The 10561-nt window shown below is 31.0% G+C and overlaps 1 long non-coding RNA gene and 1 pseudogene across 1 annotated transcript; one reads left to right on the top strand and one right to left on the bottom strand.

Moving 5' to 3' along the window:
* The first annotated feature begins 2617 nt into the window (after positions 1 to 2617).
* LOC107059328 (uncharacterized) lies at positions 2618 to 7604 on the top strand (annotated as a pseudogene).
* A 1419-nt stretch (positions 7605 to 9023) lies between these two features.
* On the bottom strand, positions 9024 to 9784 carry LOC102583968 (uncharacterized). Its single transcript, XR_001472603.1, has 3 exons — positions 9524 to 9784; positions 9216 to 9299; positions 9024 to 9099 (listed from the first exon to the last, which is right to left on the bottom strand). It is a non-coding gene; the product is annotated as an uncharacterized lncRNA (long non-coding RNA).
* Between the last annotated feature and the right edge of the window lie 777 nt (positions 9785 to 10561).

The raw sequence follows: 10561 nt of genomic DNA, 5'->3' as shown, positions 1-10561 counted from the left end.
ACGCGATACTCAGCACCCACGATAACAACCTCGCACGATAAGAACAGAATGAAAAAAAAGAAGTCTTTCCTAACAGTCTCCATAGCCTCTCGATTACTGAACTTTCGATCACTAAATTTACTATCAATAAAGCTTTAAAATTCACAATATTGGCCTAGAAGGAAGAGACAATAACATTTTCAGTCCCACAAAGATTTGTCATAGACACTCATATACATGAAATCAATAAGATAAATGTTTCATCTTGGACATTTTTGCTTTCAATAAATAAATTATAAAGAAATTTTAATGAAAATATGTATAAGATCTTTAAAATTGTTTATAAAAACAATATATTAAGTATATATATTAATAAATATATGTGTCACATCCCAAAACCAGATGTGATGGCACGTGCCCAAACCCCACCGGACACGTCAGCCTAACACCCAAAAACCCGACGATACAGAATTTATAAACAAGAATAAGATAGAAAGATAAGCGGAAGTCTTTAAATAAACTCAACATAACCCCAGAATTGGTTGTCACATGTACAAACCTCTAATACAGAATCTGAATAAAATATACAAGTCTCATAGTAAAGTTCTAGAATAGAACAGAACAGTAAATATAGATAACTTGAGGGCACGTCTGGAATGAACCGCTACCTCTCAAGTAAGTCTGGAAGCTCTAATCTGAAGATGAGTAATAAACCGGATCTGATAGAGCTGTCAACCTACACAACTGTGTAGAAGCAAGGGTGAGTACCAAAAGCAGCAGGTACTCGCAAGTAACACTAAACTAAGCTAAACTAGCAGCTACAAACAACTTCTTTCAATCCCAACCGAACCACCGAAACTTCATTCTAACAGCGAACCAACAACCTATACTACACAATTCATAATCAACAGATATATCCAACAGTATCTCAACATCAACCTCATATCCTCATATAAGAGCAAATAGATCATATATCACATGAAGAGGGGCAAATAGGTAAAATCCACACACCACAGACAAAGATGAAGTGAAATGCGATGCAAATGCAATAATGATGTCATGTAGTCGTGATGCATGTCTGTCCTAAGATACACATCTGTTGACGTAATTCAGACCGCGCTGAATACTCAAATCATAACCCATGGGGGCCACACATGGACCATGTATCACCGCCGGAACCAGATCCCATCGGCATCCAAATTGCTAGCCGGAGCTAGTCCATCTCATATATCTCTAGCCGGAGCTAGTCTCAACTGTGTCTCATATCCATCCATCCTCATATCAGTGTCTCAGAACTCATGCAACAGATAGTTCACACATGGGATGAATAATGAATATGCACATGTCATCAATCACAATCATATCACGATCACATCATAGTATTACACATCATCTGTCTCAACATCAATGTCTGTATCAATCATAGCCTACTCATGCTCTTCTATCCCCTCAATATCAGTTATCACATGACTTATTCAACAAATTCAAGTCACATATAACACATTTAGCTCGTTTTATTCCCCATCTTTCAATTACAACAATTTCAATCAACAAATAAAACTCATCCTCAATCCCCATTACTCCCCAACACAATTAGGAAAGTAGTCATGTGTAGTCTAAGAGTTTAACAAAGTTTAGAAGTCACTTGCCTCAAAACACTTCAACTAGTAACTCAAATTTGAGTTTTACCCTTCCGAGCACGCTCCAAATCACCACAATCCAATGAATTCCTTGCGAAAACCCACTTGAAATCACCTATTTTCGAGCTCTCAAAGTCTAAAAATGGAGAAATGGGTATTTTTCAAGTTGGGGGAAAATGGCTACTGGTTTTTTACTTAAAAAGGACTGCTATTGCAACTAAAACACAACAATAACACCAAAGTTTAAGTCCCCGTTGGACCCTCGAAATTCGTTTGGAATCTCGTGCACACAAACTAAATATGTACCCCGACTAAATTCAACGTTCCGGACTCAATGGAACCATCGGAATTTGAATTCGAGGACTCCTTGACCCGAAATTCAATAAGATGCCAAGAAACTAGTTTAACGCCAAAAATTCAAACTCAAACGGAGCGGTTAAAATTCAACCAAGACTCATTCTAAACTTAGAATCGCCTCCCGAAACCAACGGTACCCTCGGAATTTCAATCTGAGTCTCGGAACCTCATATGTTGACCAAAGTCAACTTTTTATCAAAATTTCACAACTTTAGCAACTTAGGACCTCAATTCTTCGTTTCAACTCCAAATTCAACTCCGTAACTTCACACAGACCCGTTTCGACATTCTAAAACTGCCGGAATTGACGGAAATCCAATCCGAGTCCCCAAACTCCAAATGACTCGAAAAAGCTTCTCTTTTTTTAACCAACTTTAACTCATAAAAAAACTCAACTTTTTACCAACTTTTCCTCAAACCAACTTTACAACCACAAAACATGGGACTCGGGGCAACTACCGAAAGGGCAAAATAGTCATTTCCACGAAAAATCACCAAAATGACCTTTCGGGTCATTACACATAAGTAGATGACTGATTTGTTACTCCATTGAAAGTACATTAGTTAATGCATATTCCTTTATGCTAGATTTGCCAAGTAGTTCTTCTTCAAATTCAAGGCAATCTAAAGGTAAACATATAATGGTGGATGAGAACGCATTTTCGGTGGAACATTCTAATGTTCAATCAAATGAGCAAAATATTTATGAAAATGAATATGAAGATATGTTGGAAGGTATGAATCTATACTTAAACACATTTTATGTTCTTATAATTTATTAATGTTCGAAATTTTGTATAGTAATAAATTTTTTTACATTTTTTTTATATTTATAGGGGATGAAATTGAAGGTGGTAGAATTTACAATCAAGGTATTTGTTTCAATATTACCTTTCATCAACAAATCGATTTATGTTTTTTCTACAATAAATAATTAAACTCTATCTTTTAAATTTTAAATGAAATACTATTAGATTATTGTGATATGGGAGATCCTACTTATGAGTGTGAACATTGCGGTGCGTACTTCTGGTATGAAGAAAGAATTGAGATGAGAAACAAAAAAATAAAACATGTTTTCACTTTGTGTTGCCGTAAGGGAAAGATAAAGCTTCCAAATCCAAAGGATCCTCCTACACTGCTAAATGAATTATTATTTGGATCAAGTAATTGAAATTATTTATCAAATTACTACATTATTATAAGAATATATTCTTTTAAATGTTTGAATAACATAAAATTAATTTAGGTGACAAAAGTCGTCATTTCAGAGAGAATATAAGAAATTATAATTCTATGTTTTCATTTACATCAATGGGAGGAAAAATTGATGCATCTGTCAATCAAACAAAAGCGCCAAGAACATTTAGATTATCTGGACATAATTATCATAAAATTGGAAGCTTATTACCTACCAAGGGATCTACTCCAAAATTTGCACAATTGTATATATATGATATAGAAAATGAGGTGCAAAATAGAATTAATGTTATCAAGTAAGTATTTATAGTATATATAAATTTTACAACGTTCAATATAATTGTAATTATTAATCACTATTATTTATATAACTATTTTTTTTAGTTCGTAGTGAAAGCAACAGTCAAATTCATGCTCAAATTGTTAATGATCTCAAGTAAATGCTAGATCAACACAATGTGCTTACAAAATCTTTTCGGATGGTAAGAGATAGATTTCAAATTGATCAAAGTGCAGATGTTAAACTAAGACTGATAGGAAAAAGAGGATCAGATGGAAGAAGGTACAATTTGCCAACAGTTTCTGAGGTAGCAGCTTTGGTGGTTGGTGATTTTGAACCAACCAGTTTTGACAGAGATATAATAATTGAAAGTCATTCTGAACAACTTAAGAGAATAAGTGAATTGAATGCAGCATACTTACGTTTGCAATATCCATTACTTTTTCCATTTGGTGAAGATGGATATAGAGAAGATATTCCTTTAAATGGAATTGATGAATCATCTGATGGAAGGAAATATGTTAGCTCTCTTGAATACTTTTCATACAAAATTCAAGAAAGGAAGAATGAAGTACCAACAATTGTATCGGCTAAAAGATTATTTCAACAATTCTTGGTAGATGGATATACAATGATAGAATCTTCTCGATTGCTATTTTATAGGCTCCATCAAACACATTTGAGAGCAGACTTCTATAAGGGATTACAAGAAGTTGTTTTACAAGGAGACACTCAACCTTCTTCTAAAGGACAAAGAGTAATATTATCTTCTTCTTTCATTGGAGGTACACGTTACATGTTGCAAAATTATCAAGATGCAATGTCAGTATGTAAATGGGCTGGATATCCTGATCTATTTATTACATTTACTTGCAATCCTAAATGGCCTGAGATCACTAGATTTGTGAACAGTAGGGGATTGGCTCCAGAAGATCGGCCAGACATTATAATGAGTCTTCAAAGTCAAATTAGATCACCTGATAAAGGATTTGCGAGACGACAACATTTTTGGACAAGTAAAAGCAGGTATATTATTGCCTTATTATTATACCACAATTGTTTGTTTTTAATTTGAAACAGTAATAAAAAATAATATCATATTTATCCTTTGATTCAGTGATTTATACTATTGAATTTCAAAAGCGTGGATTGCCTCATGCGCATATTTTGCTATTTCTACATAATAAAATCTCCAAATATTGGTGATATTGATGATATTATTTCAGCTGAATTACCAAATAAATTAACTTGATCCGGATTATTATGTGGCTGTTACAAACTTTATGACATGGCCCATATGGTTCAGTTAGAAAATCATCTCCTTGCATGCAAAATGAAAAATGTTCAAAACACTTTCCAAAAAGGTTTATTCTTCTACCTCAATTGATGAGGAGGGATATCCTGTATATAGAAGAAGAGATGATGGGAGATCTACAAAGAGATCAGGTATTGATTTAGATAATAGATATGTTGTACCACATAATAGATTTTTGTTGTTGAAATATGGGGTGCATATTAATGTTGAATGGTGCAGTCAATCAAGGTCAATTAAATACTTATTTAAGTATGTTAATAAAGGTCATGACCGTGTTACAGTTGCTTTTTGTGATAGTGCGAATTCTTCAGATTCAAGAGGGGTTGATGAAATAAATATGTATTGTGATTGTCGGTATATATCACCATGTGAAGCAGCTTGGAGAATCTTTAAATTTCCAATCCACCATAGAGAACCTTCTGTAGAAAGGTTATCTTTTAATTTACCAAGCAATCAGAATATCATATTTTCAGATGATGATCCAATTGATGTTGTCATCAATAAACCAACCATAAAGGAATCCAAGTTTTTAAGTTAGTTTGAAGAAAACAAGGAATTTCCTGAAGCAAGAGATTTAACCTATGCAGAATTTCCTTTAAAGTTTGTTTGGAAGCAACAATCTAAGAGATGGGATAAAGAAAAACTTCTGCATTTTCGATTAGAAGAATTTTCTTTGTTCCACCGGGATCTGGTGAGCAATATTATCTTAGATTGTTATTGAATATTGTTAGAGGTCCCAGTTCATATGAGGATATCAGAAGAATAAATGATATTGATCATGAGACTTTTAGAGATGCATGTTATGCTTTAGGATTATTAAATGATGACAAAGAATATGTTGATGCTATAGTAGAAGCAAGTCATTGGGGAATGCCATCATATCTAAGACAATTATTTGCAATGCTACTTATATCAAATTCAATGTCACGTCCGAAGGTTGTTTGGCAATCAACATGGCATTTACTATCTGAAGATATTCTTCATGAACAAAGAAGAGTATTAGATAACCAGGTACCCAATACTATTTTAAATTTAAATTAAATCTTATTATTATCATGAATTCTATATTATTTTTGTTTGATTAATTAGTTTATTATATTTATGTTTAAATACTAATTTATTATATATTTATATTATTTTTTCAGAAGCTTATCTATCAGATGCTGATTTGAAGAATTGTTGCTTGCAAAAGACTAGAAAGTTTTTTTAAAAAAGTTGTGGAAGAAGTTTTTCAGATTTTTCCTACAATGTCAATACATGTTTACACTGAGGATGATGTTGACATCACCAATAGATTAATTTGTGATGAAATGTGTTACAACAAACGTGCTTTAGCTGATGAACATCAACAATTGGTATTAAATTTAACGGATGAGCAGAAATCAGTGTATAAAAAAAATTAATGGCAGCAGTTAATGAAAATATGGGTGGATTTTTCTTTTTATATGGATTTGGAGGAACATGAAAAACTTATATTTGGAAGACTCTCTCAGCTGCCATAAGGTCCAAAGGAGATGTTTTAACAGTTGCATCTAGCGGGATTGCATCTCTTTTATTACCAGGTGACCGAACAGCACATTCAAGATTTGTTATCCCGCTAAATATGACTGAAGATTCAACATGTAATTTCAAACAAGGTACTCCTTTAGCACATTTGTTAATCAAGACTAAGTTGATTATTTGGGATGAGGCTCCAATGATGCATAAACATTGTTTTGAAGCTCTTGATAAGACTTTAAGAGATATTATTAGCTATAAAGACGCAACTAAGTCAGAATTACCATTTGGTGGTAAAATAATTGTTCTTGGAGGTGACTTCAGACAAATTCTTCATGTGATCCCAAAAGGTAGTCGACAAGATATTGTTAATGCAACTCTCAACTCTTCATATTTATGGCCCCATTGTGAATTATTAACACTGACAAAGAATATGAAGTTGCAAAACAGTGACGCTGATACTGATCTAAAAGAGTTGCAAGAGTTTTCTGATTGGATATTGGCTGTTGGGGATGGTAGTATTGGTAATTCATTTGATGGAATTGATAAAGTTTTAATACCAAAGGATCTTCTAATAACTGAATCTACTGATCCAATAGCAGCTATTGTGGAAACTACGTATCCAGATTTTAGTACTAATTGTAATGATGTTGGATACCTACAACAAAGAGCCATTCTTGCTCCAACTTTTGATATGGTGGAATCAATCAATCAATATATGATCTCCTTGAATCATAATCCTGAGAAATCATATTTGAGTTCTGACAAAATATGCAAGTCTAATCATACTTATTCAGCTTTGGAACATGTACACACCCCAGATTTTTTGAACACTATTAAATGTTCTGGAGTTCCAAATCATTCAATCACTTTAAAAGTTGGAGTTTCAGTGATGTTACTAAGAAATATTGATCAGGCAGCAGGACTATGTAACGAAACTAGGTTGATTGTTACTAAACTTGAAAATCAAGTAATTGAAGCAAAGGTTTTATCTGGACAGATGGCTGGACAGAAGGTATTTATTCCAAGAATGACTTTAACACCTTCAGATGCTAGAATCCCATTTAAGTTTCAAAGAAGACAGTTTCCTATAACTGTATCATTTGCCATGACAATCAACAAGAGCCAAGGATAGTCTTTATCTCATGTTGAATTATTTTTGAAGAAATCAGTGTTTACCCATGGACAACTTTATGTAGCTATTTCTAGAGTAACAAGTAGAAAGGGATTAAAAATACTGAGTTACAATGATGACGGACAGTTAACTGATGAGGCTATAAATGTAGTATATAAAGAAGTGTTCCGAAATCTATTGTGATATGCAGATTCTTTGGGATGTTTTATATATACTGTAATTATTGATGATTATTATAAAATAATTCTGATGAAGTTGCTGTTATAATTATGGTATCATTTAGAGGTATGCTATTTTAACTAACTAAATAATTTTTAATAATATTGTGTTCTATGTAGTACACCTAAAGATAACATTATATGATCTAAAATGTTATGCGATTACTTTAATTAATATAGAAATTTATTAATTTTAAATTTTTATCATGTAAATTGATTGATATACCTTTTTTTGCATTGTTTTTTCAAGCTAATGACAATCAAAAAACGTTAGAAAGTGTTTTGTGCAATCAGAAGAAATAAGAGTTCTAAAAGGATAAATACTGATAATGAATGTTCAGGTACAATTTTAATCTTTAGTATTTGCATTATACATTTTCAGGTAAAATTTTAATCTCAAATTTTTTCATTATACTTCTCTAATATTTCCTTTAGTCTTCTCTAATATTTCCATTATTCTTTTATCATTACTTTGTTTTATAAAGATTTATAATAATTATAATGTTTTAAAATATTTTAAATAGATTAATATTGTTAACTCTTTTATTGACAGTGGCAGATAATACAACTGATATTTTGAGTTCTTGAATTTGAATAATTGGTATCAAGAGTTTGAAAAAACAGAGGGGAAGAATACACTTATGCATATAGTGAACAATTTCACACTTAAGTAATTGAGTGTGCTTTGAAGATAGTATCAGTCTCTTTCATTATATCAAGTGGAACCGCATGTTGACATTATTTTTTTATAACTAAACTATATATATGCAATGGAGGGCTTGGTTCTATATACTTTTTAAACTTTAGATTTAATCGTGCTATCCTGTAACAAGTATTTAAAGGAGTTCATATATGCTTTTAGATATTTCACATAAGCAGCACATTAAAAATAGACTCCAATAAGTTTAACCAACTAAACACACAATTATTTACGTTATGTTAATTTTAGTAAACTGAATTATAATCTATCAAGCATATGAATTAGATCATTAAGCTCTTCATCTGAACCATGAATCATAATATAGGTATAAGCACATTGAAACTACAGAAAATATCAATATAAATCAGATTAAAATATAGAGACTGCTGTAAAAAGAACCAAATTGAGAGGAAAATAAAATAGCTTAACTACATATTTTTAGATGTAAGACATCTTTTCGAATTTTTAAAAATAAATAATCAGTTCCCTGCTCCTTCAAGAAGCAATAATTCATCACAATCTACTCTAACAACATGGTTAAGCAGAAAATAAAAAACAAAGATAGAGATCTAACCTTACATTGCAAAGAACATAAAAATTTATACGACCACATCATAAACTCTCAATCACCAAGCAAATTAACAAAATCAACATAAGCTTATTACAATTATGTTATAGCATACATGTACTAATTAAATTAAATTTAAAATATAATACCTTAGTTGACCATCCCAAATAGAGTAACATCGACGCAAAATAGAGCTGAAGAAGACATCAACTGATAATTTTTGCAAAATTAAATCCACGACAAGAAGCTGATGCATGCTAATACTCTTTAATCGAAGTTCTTATTAAACAAGGTAAATTCAAAAAATAAAGAAAAAATGAACTCACCATTTCACGAAACATACGATTGTTGACGGAATGACTCTAGATCTAAATACAATTCCGATCAAAATCTTATTTCCAGTGTGATACCTGCTTGAATAAAGTTTTTCTTAGGCTTTGTTCTAATTGGAATGTTCAAATGTTCAAATGAGATTATTTTTTACCAAAGTTATGGTGATGAGATTCAAATTAGAGATTTTGTTCTTCCAAGAAACTTTTTACAAGGAAGCAAATGAAAAAATTAACAATTAGAAAAAACCCAATTGATAAAGGGTAAGAGAAGAATATAAAGAAAACAAAGGAACAACACTTACAGTGAGATGGAAAAGCTCACAGGAGCTAATAGATGACGGAGTAGCTCTGACCGGCGACGATCTAAAGAGAAAGCTCACTTTCCTAATCTCAAAAATCATATTCCATCGGTGCAAGTTTGGTTTCCTTCCACAATCTAGATAGATCCAATTTTTTTAAGTTTTCATTTTGTTTTTTCTTATTTTCTACTACCTGACATTTTCCTCCAACTTTTTGTTTACATTTTTTTGTTATTCGATAAATTGGCCCATTGCCATTTTGTTTAATTAAAAATAACGAAAGAAAGATGGAAATATTGAAATGTGTGCATACATTGAAGTCTACGATACAATCAAGGCACACTAATCAATATACCTAAAAAGTTGTATTCTTTTATATTACTTCCTTCATTTTATACCTCCTTCGTCAACTTTTAATTGTCATATTTAATTTTTGAAAGTTTATTTGACCAATTTTTAAAATAAAATATGATTATATTAAATCGATATTTTAAGAAAAATATTTTTATATTTCAAAACTATACGAAAAGAACTACAAATAGCCATTATTTGCATATTAATATGATGAAAAAATATATCGTAAATTGTTAGTCAAAATTTTTATATTTTTCTCTAAAAAAAAATGTGACAATTAAAAGTGAACTTATGGAAAATTAGTTTATTATTATATTAAATATAATTGTTGCATATTAATTTATCATTATATTAAATATAATTAATATATATTAGTTGATCACTTTACTAAATCAATAAAATTTTAATAATTTTTTTTACTACTCTTGCAATTAATTTTATTTTTGAAAGTATTCATATTTGTTTGTATAATTCACAAGAAGTATTTTCGAAGGCGTGAACTTGAAAAATAATCTTCTTATTTATGTTTTTTAAGCATCGTAAAAAATTAATAGTGATCAACTAATATGAGACGAAGGGAGTATTTCACATACATAATACTTTCTTATATATTATATTATATTATATTACTATAAGTGGCTTATGTTTATTATGAAAACTAGATAATGTTGCCCGTGCTATGCACGG

This window comes from Solanum tuberosum, unplaced genomic scaffold (genome assembly GCF_000226075.1).
Source record: "Solanum tuberosum cultivar DM 1-3 516 R44 unplaced genomic scaffold, SolTub_3.0 contig00039, whole genome shotgun sequence".
Taxonomy (NCBI): Eukaryota; Viridiplantae; Streptophyta; class Magnoliopsida; order Solanales; family Solanaceae; genus Solanum; species Solanum tuberosum.
Note: the sequence above shows the minus strand (reverse complement) of the source record. Positions and strands in the feature narration are given on the sequence as shown.